The 6288-nt window shown below is 35.7% G+C and overlaps 1 long non-coding RNA gene across 2 annotated transcripts; it reads left to right on the plus strand.

Annotated features, from left to right (window-relative positions):
• The first annotated feature begins 2283 nt into the window (after positions 1 to 2283).
• Positions 2284 to 5748, plus strand: LOC113278534. 2 transcript variants are annotated; one of them, XR_003325556.1, is made up of 7 exons: positions 2298 to 2635; positions 2762 to 2848; positions 3040 to 3281; positions 4373 to 4447; positions 4541 to 4633; positions 4764 to 5366; positions 5500 to 5748. It is a non-coding gene; the product is annotated as an uncharacterized LOC113278534 (long non-coding RNA). The 2 variants fall into 2 exon arrangements; XR_003325555.1 differs by lacking the exon at positions 2762 to 2848 and having other exon boundaries at positions 2284 to 2635.
• The last annotated feature ends 540 nt before the right edge of the window (positions 5749 to 6288 follow it).

The following is a 6288-nucleotide window of genomic DNA, read 5'->3' on the forward strand; positions in this document are numbered from 1 at the left end:
TCTCCCCGATACAATGTTGTACCAGTGTACCGGTCCTCAGCCGAGACAAACCGGTATCCGATATTGACTACATTGGACCCACCACAGGCACAACTCCCGAGTCCCAACCGCTCCGCTTCACTGAATTAACTCTCAAACCCTTAGGCGCGCCTTTTTGGCTGAAAGTTTTCACTTCCTTCGCTTCTTCTTCTTTGTTTACTGCTAAGATCTTACTTAGTGCTGCTCATGTTGATGTTGTTTTATTTTGGATCATGATCTGCAGCAGCAGTTGCTCATCTACTTGGATAATGGATATGGAATAGGTGGAAGTGCTATTCATTTGGCTGCTGCTGGAGGGATAGTTCGATGTTCTTAAGTACTTGATTTAGGAGATGAAACTTATGTGGATGTGGAAAGTAATTGAGGTATTTAGTAATTTTGGGGGAATTCTTGTGATTCGATGATTCTTTGGTGTTGAGTGTTCTCGCTTGTAAACTGCGTGATTGGATTTGTTTTTTCCGTCTATTTCTGTGTTAGGGTTTGGAATTGGAAATTGTTGTTTTTGTATTGATGTATTGGACATGTTTAAGGGTTTTCTGAATGCCTATTGCCACACCAAGTTACATGATCTCCAACAATATTTGTTTTCTTTTGTGTGGTTCTCTTTTTCGGTTTCTGTCTAATTGTACTGAAAATGGTGTGGGTGTTTTTGGATTGGATATTAGATGATGATGAAGCCATGACAACATGGGTTAATGAACTATTTTGGTTCCAATGTGTTATCCAGACATCTTAGAGTAGCCTAAATAAGGCCCTGGTGTTTTTTTCGTGTTGCAGGGCATAACGATATCATACCTTTGTTACTTCCAAAAGGTATTAATGTGGATGTTTCGAATGGTAGTGGCTCACCGCTACAATATGCTGCCGTTGCTAGCAAATATGATATTGTTAAAGTTCTTCTGGATCATGGTGCCAATGTGAGTAGCATTTACCTTCTCTTCATGAATAGGCGTGGCATTCTGATTAACGAAGATTTAAATGAACCCATAATCGTAAGCTAGATATTATCCTGATTGGATGCAATCTGCTTGATCATGACATCTGCTTTATCTCTAATTGTGAATTCGAACTAAAAGCTTACATCTTCTATAGTTGTTGAGTTGAATCTCTGCCTAATGTTGGTTTATAAGTCTTTGCCCTTCAGCATACTTGTTGGGATGATAGTGTGTTCATAATACACCTCCTCTCTATGTACATGGTTGTTATGTGAAAATGACAAGAACATAGAATCTTTCCTTCTACTTCCACAGTGTCTCCTTCGGTTATTCTATAGTCAAGGGGGATCACTGAATCTACCTTCTGTTTATCTTTGCAGCCAAATCTAGTCTTGTATGATACATTTACTCCACTTCATTCATCTATATATGTCCAATCTTGGCAATGCGCGGAAGCATTACTGAAGGTAGAAATATTTTCTAACTATTACATTTTGCTATATTTACAGTTAAGTGTATTTTCAAACTACATTCTTGTTGGATTCATTAAAATCTGTTAAGACTAGTTTGTATGATTCAAACTATTACTTTTTGCTATATTTACAGTTAGTGTATTTTTCTTGATTTCAGATGTATATTAGGGAACTTTCCATGTTTTTCTTGGTTCCATTTCTTTTCATCCGGCCTTTAGGGAGTTTGTACAAGTGGTGATGGGGTTTTCGTCATATGTTTATTATACCATTTTTGGGTTTGTAAATAATCCCTCTACATTTTTTCGTCTGTGTAGGAATGTGCTGATCCAAATGGTGGATCAGATGGAACAAGAGCTCTGCCACTAGCAGCTGTAATGGGGGTAGTAAAAATCATCAGGCTGGTGCAGATCCATATGTTACAAATATAGTAAGCTAGTTATACTTTCGGTCTCTGTTCATTTATCGGACATCATTTTGTGTATGGAATGAGCGTCTCTTTAGATTTTATAAAGCTCCAAGGGCCACTTTGAGTCGAGTGATCAAAAGGATTGCCTTGAATACTTCGTCCTTGCGCTAAAAAGACGCAATTTTTGATTTTTATTGTGCTTTCGTGATATGAAAAGAAGCGGCACTATGAGATGATTCGTTGGTCTCACTATGGTAGTCTGGGTTTTGAAAGTCAACCCTTTTTTTGTCACAGCACGGACTAAAGCCAATTGAAGTCTCAGCTTATAAAGATAATCGCCGAGGTGTTGAAATTCTTTTTCCTGTGACTTCTCCTTTTCCTTCATATGTTGAGTGGAGAGTAAATGGAATAATTGAAGCATGCAATAAGGAGTTTGACAATAAGATAAATACAATATGTATATTTATTTTGAGGTTTTGAATAGTGTCTTAAGACAATAAGCTCACTATCTTTTCACTGGCATACTGTAAATCAAATTACTAGAAGTTCTGGATCGGCATTAGGTTTGTAGTATCATGCCATACCATTTTATACTTGTTTTTGTTGCTCACTATCATAAATGTGTAGTTCATAGAAACTTTTGAAGTGAATTTATTGTATTAAATATCCATTATTGACAAATGATTCGTCAAGCGATGGCGGCTTTTGTTGAGGCAAAATCAAGGGGCACAAGTGCATTCCATAGGAAGGAGTATTGGCTAGCAGTGTATTGGTAGACAGAGGTATCTTTTTGTAACTGAAACACTAAGGTTGAGCGTTTAAGTGAATTTCAATTTTATTGAAAACTTTTGAATGGAAGGTGAAATAGAAACAAACACATGTTCCTTATATATTGTTGTGAATTGCAGGGAATATTCACATTTATATTAGAAATGTGCATTTGCCATATCATGATCTAGAAACGAAATAGGGTACAAGCCTTCATTTTTCTTTTGGTCAGTAACTAAATATTTCTATGCAGTTTCTTGCTTTCTTATATGCTTATTTCAAAATCTATGGTCTTTCAGAACCGGGGTTCCTTTCAAGTCTCAACTGCACGGTTTTGCACAAGAAAGAGGGCTTCTTTGTTCCTATCATTAGTACTTACCTATACCCAGTTGAATGACTCGTGTTTTTCATATTACAGGCAAAGAAAGCATTAAGAGGTTTTGGGGAGATTCTTGTTCAAGTGAAGAAATTTGTTGAAAGAAAAGAGATGGGTGATGTGCAGTCAATACTACCACGGGAGATTATTTAGGCCTGTTGCACACTGTCAATGGTCAGATGGTAGGAAGATCAGAAGCTGAAAATGTGTACATGGGCAAATGATTTTCAAAGGATCACGATAACATGAATTGTTGTCGCATTTGCTTAAATGGTTTCATAGAGGTAATGCTGATACTTAAATTCAAAGTTTTGCTTCGGAGTATAGATTAAATGATTTATCAGACATAATTGCAAGCCAAGTTCTACTCTGCAATCATCTAGTTTTCTATATCCCTTAGAAGTACATCAGTAACAATAATATCATATATTAAATCTTAGAGTTGATTTATAAAACGGTTGATGCAATCTTTAGCAGCTTTCAATCCTCCAATCCTAGTTTTCTTGTATCAAAGTTGTATTGAGTCATTTTATTTCGTACAGAGGCATCATTGTCAAAGCTTTTTCTGCCTCTTAAAGTGGTTAAGCTTATATTTCTTAAATGATTTAGTATTTAGAATAAGTCCAAACTTCACTTGGTAACATGTAGCCTCTAGAGTCTAGAGTAGTCCTTCCACCATACCTCGATATCTTTGTCCTATTGGAAGACTTTAGCTTTCTCATGGAATTGTGGGCTTGCGAGCAAACATCTGACCTGGTACTAGTATGTCTAGTGTTAGTTTGTGCCATGAGATAATGTGTCTGGAGTTTAGCTACTTAAGCACGTTTTGTTTTTAGATTACATCAATCACAGTAATTATTAGTATTGTTTATTGTAATTACTTTGAACAACTTGTTTGTATGCTTTAATCAACTTCTTGTTTTGCTTAACTCTTAAACTATCTGTAATTATTTTTCATGGGTGTTGGGATGAGCCCTTTGGAAAATTGCCCTTTGTACAATCATGTTTCTTTGAAAGAAATTTCTGTTAGAGTGCAATGCAAATTTGTTCGAAAAAATATAATCTTTGAAAGAAATTTCTGTTAGAGTGCAATGCAAATTTGTTCGAAAAAATATAATCTTTGAAAGAAATTTATGTTAGAGTGCAATGCAAATTTGTTCGAAAGAATATAATCTTCATTAATGGTGTTCTGAACATTTAATCAGGTAACCAAATCCCAATGTTTCGGTGATACAATTCGTATATGTGTTTGCAGTGCAAAAATGTCCATTGCATCTGAAGAAATATGAAACCTTGAACTTCTTTTCTCTGTTATAATTTAGGATGTCAGTTTTATATCTTCTAATTTCTTCTTGTTTGGTTTACGTTTTAGCAGAATCCCATTGACAACTATGAGTTTTGGATATATTGAGAGCTAAATGCAGTCCTCAGAAAAGAATTCAAGAAGCAAGTGAGTAGCTGATATTCAGAAACAAGTTTAAGAACTCTCACTAACATTGGCTGCTCTGAGATGAAATACCAATTTTTAAATTTTATATTGAAGGGGGCACTGGCTAAAAAAGGCTCTGTAGGATGGAAAGGTACGGCACTGAGAAAGAAGAAATAGATTTGCTATCAAAGAAGCTCTTAATAAAAGGTAAGGATGATTAAAATTTCTCTCTCAAACACTTCCTTTATCTTGATTATTTTCCGATGTAATTTTTTTTTCCTGAAGCATGATGTAATATTGTTATTTATGTATCTAATTGTATTTTTTTCTTTTGCAGTAATTTCGCATTTGGAGTCGTTGATCATCAACTAAAGTTGTGTCTTCACGTTCCCCAACCAACCTTTCAGAAACGAAAGACGAAAGGAGTACTAAGCGATTCAATCGTTTTATCAAACTTTCATATTTGCAACTGTGCACAATTGAATATTTATCAATGTTGTTTAGAACTTGAAGCATAAAATTGCCTTAACAGGTTTGATAGAGTGGAATCTTTAAAAAAACAATCGAAAATGGAAAGTGCTGGTTGCCATCTCCAGATGTTTCTGAACCAGAGCATTTAGGGAGGACACGGGATCTAAAGCATAGTGACGCAATCTCTTTTGAAGAGAGAAAAAATAACCATATATTGTTTTTCAGATATGAAAGTAGGCACGACAAAAACGTTGATATGGAAGCTGTTCATCTGTTTAGATAGATCCACATAAGTTTAATCTCTTTATATAAGTTGATGAGCTATCTAAATATATGCATAAACTCATTCATATTGTATGAATTATTATAATGCAAAATTTCTGGTAGTCGTGATTGCTAATTTATTGCTTGACTCGACAGGACCAAAAGGAAGAGCTCAAGATGCAGAGAAGAGTTGGAGGAATGTGAGGTAACATCCCCTCCTCAGTATAATGATAATAGTTCCAATTTGATTTTTAAGAGAAACACAAAAAGATCCGACCACACAAGACTAGCTACTGTTGTTCCTTGATGCTGTTTATATTAATGCTGGGTTATCTTAGGTGCGGGCACTTCAGTTAGCGGGACAATGCGGTTAATGTAAGGAGAATTCAACTCTAACTATTGCTGCCATGATGGTCTCAGTGTGGTATTTACCATAGTACTTGGGCATAAAGTTGCTTGGTTTCCCTTTATCGCAGCTTTATTTGTTCGTGAACTATGAACCTTACTTGCAATGTTGCAACTTGTGTTACTTATCCGAATCAAGATTTGTACAATGTGTTAAATGTAAGAATGAGCTGTCTGTTTAACTTATCCTCGATCTTTATTTGGTTTGTTGTTTGATTTCGCAGTAGAGATCTTCCTGATGAGCAACTAATCGTAGTGCTGCAGTGGTATGCTAAGCTTTAAAAAAATTTAGGTCGTTAAGAGAACCACTGTCCACTTCTTCATAGGTCGTTGTTTCAAGCTGTTGTAATACTCTGTTATTGGAATCTTAAGAAGACTAGCGATCCCAGTATCTGTACCTGTCCTTCCACTAAACATCTGCGATAAAACAGTGGAATTTTACATACAAATTCAGGAGTATAGAAATCTCTGAAGATCAGTTGCATAATTATTATTATTATTATCTTTTTACATCGATACTACAAAATCTGCTGCAAAATCCTTCACTTGTTTGTGCTGGTAGAGGACCTAGAGGTTACAGCAACAGCACTGAACTCCATTATTATTTATCAGTAAACAAAAAAATTATTCTAATGCTTTTGAGTTTTGTGGTACAGCGCCCCTCACTCGTGACCTACCCTACCCTAAGTAAGATGATAGGTGTACGTCAAATCCCTTGGCAC

The sequence above is a fragment of the Papaver somniferum genome, chromosome 5 (assembly GCF_003573695.1).
Source record: "Papaver somniferum cultivar HN1 chromosome 5, ASM357369v1, whole genome shotgun sequence".
NCBI classification, from domain to species: domain Eukaryota; kingdom Viridiplantae; phylum Streptophyta; class Magnoliopsida; order Ranunculales; family Papaveraceae; genus Papaver; species Papaver somniferum.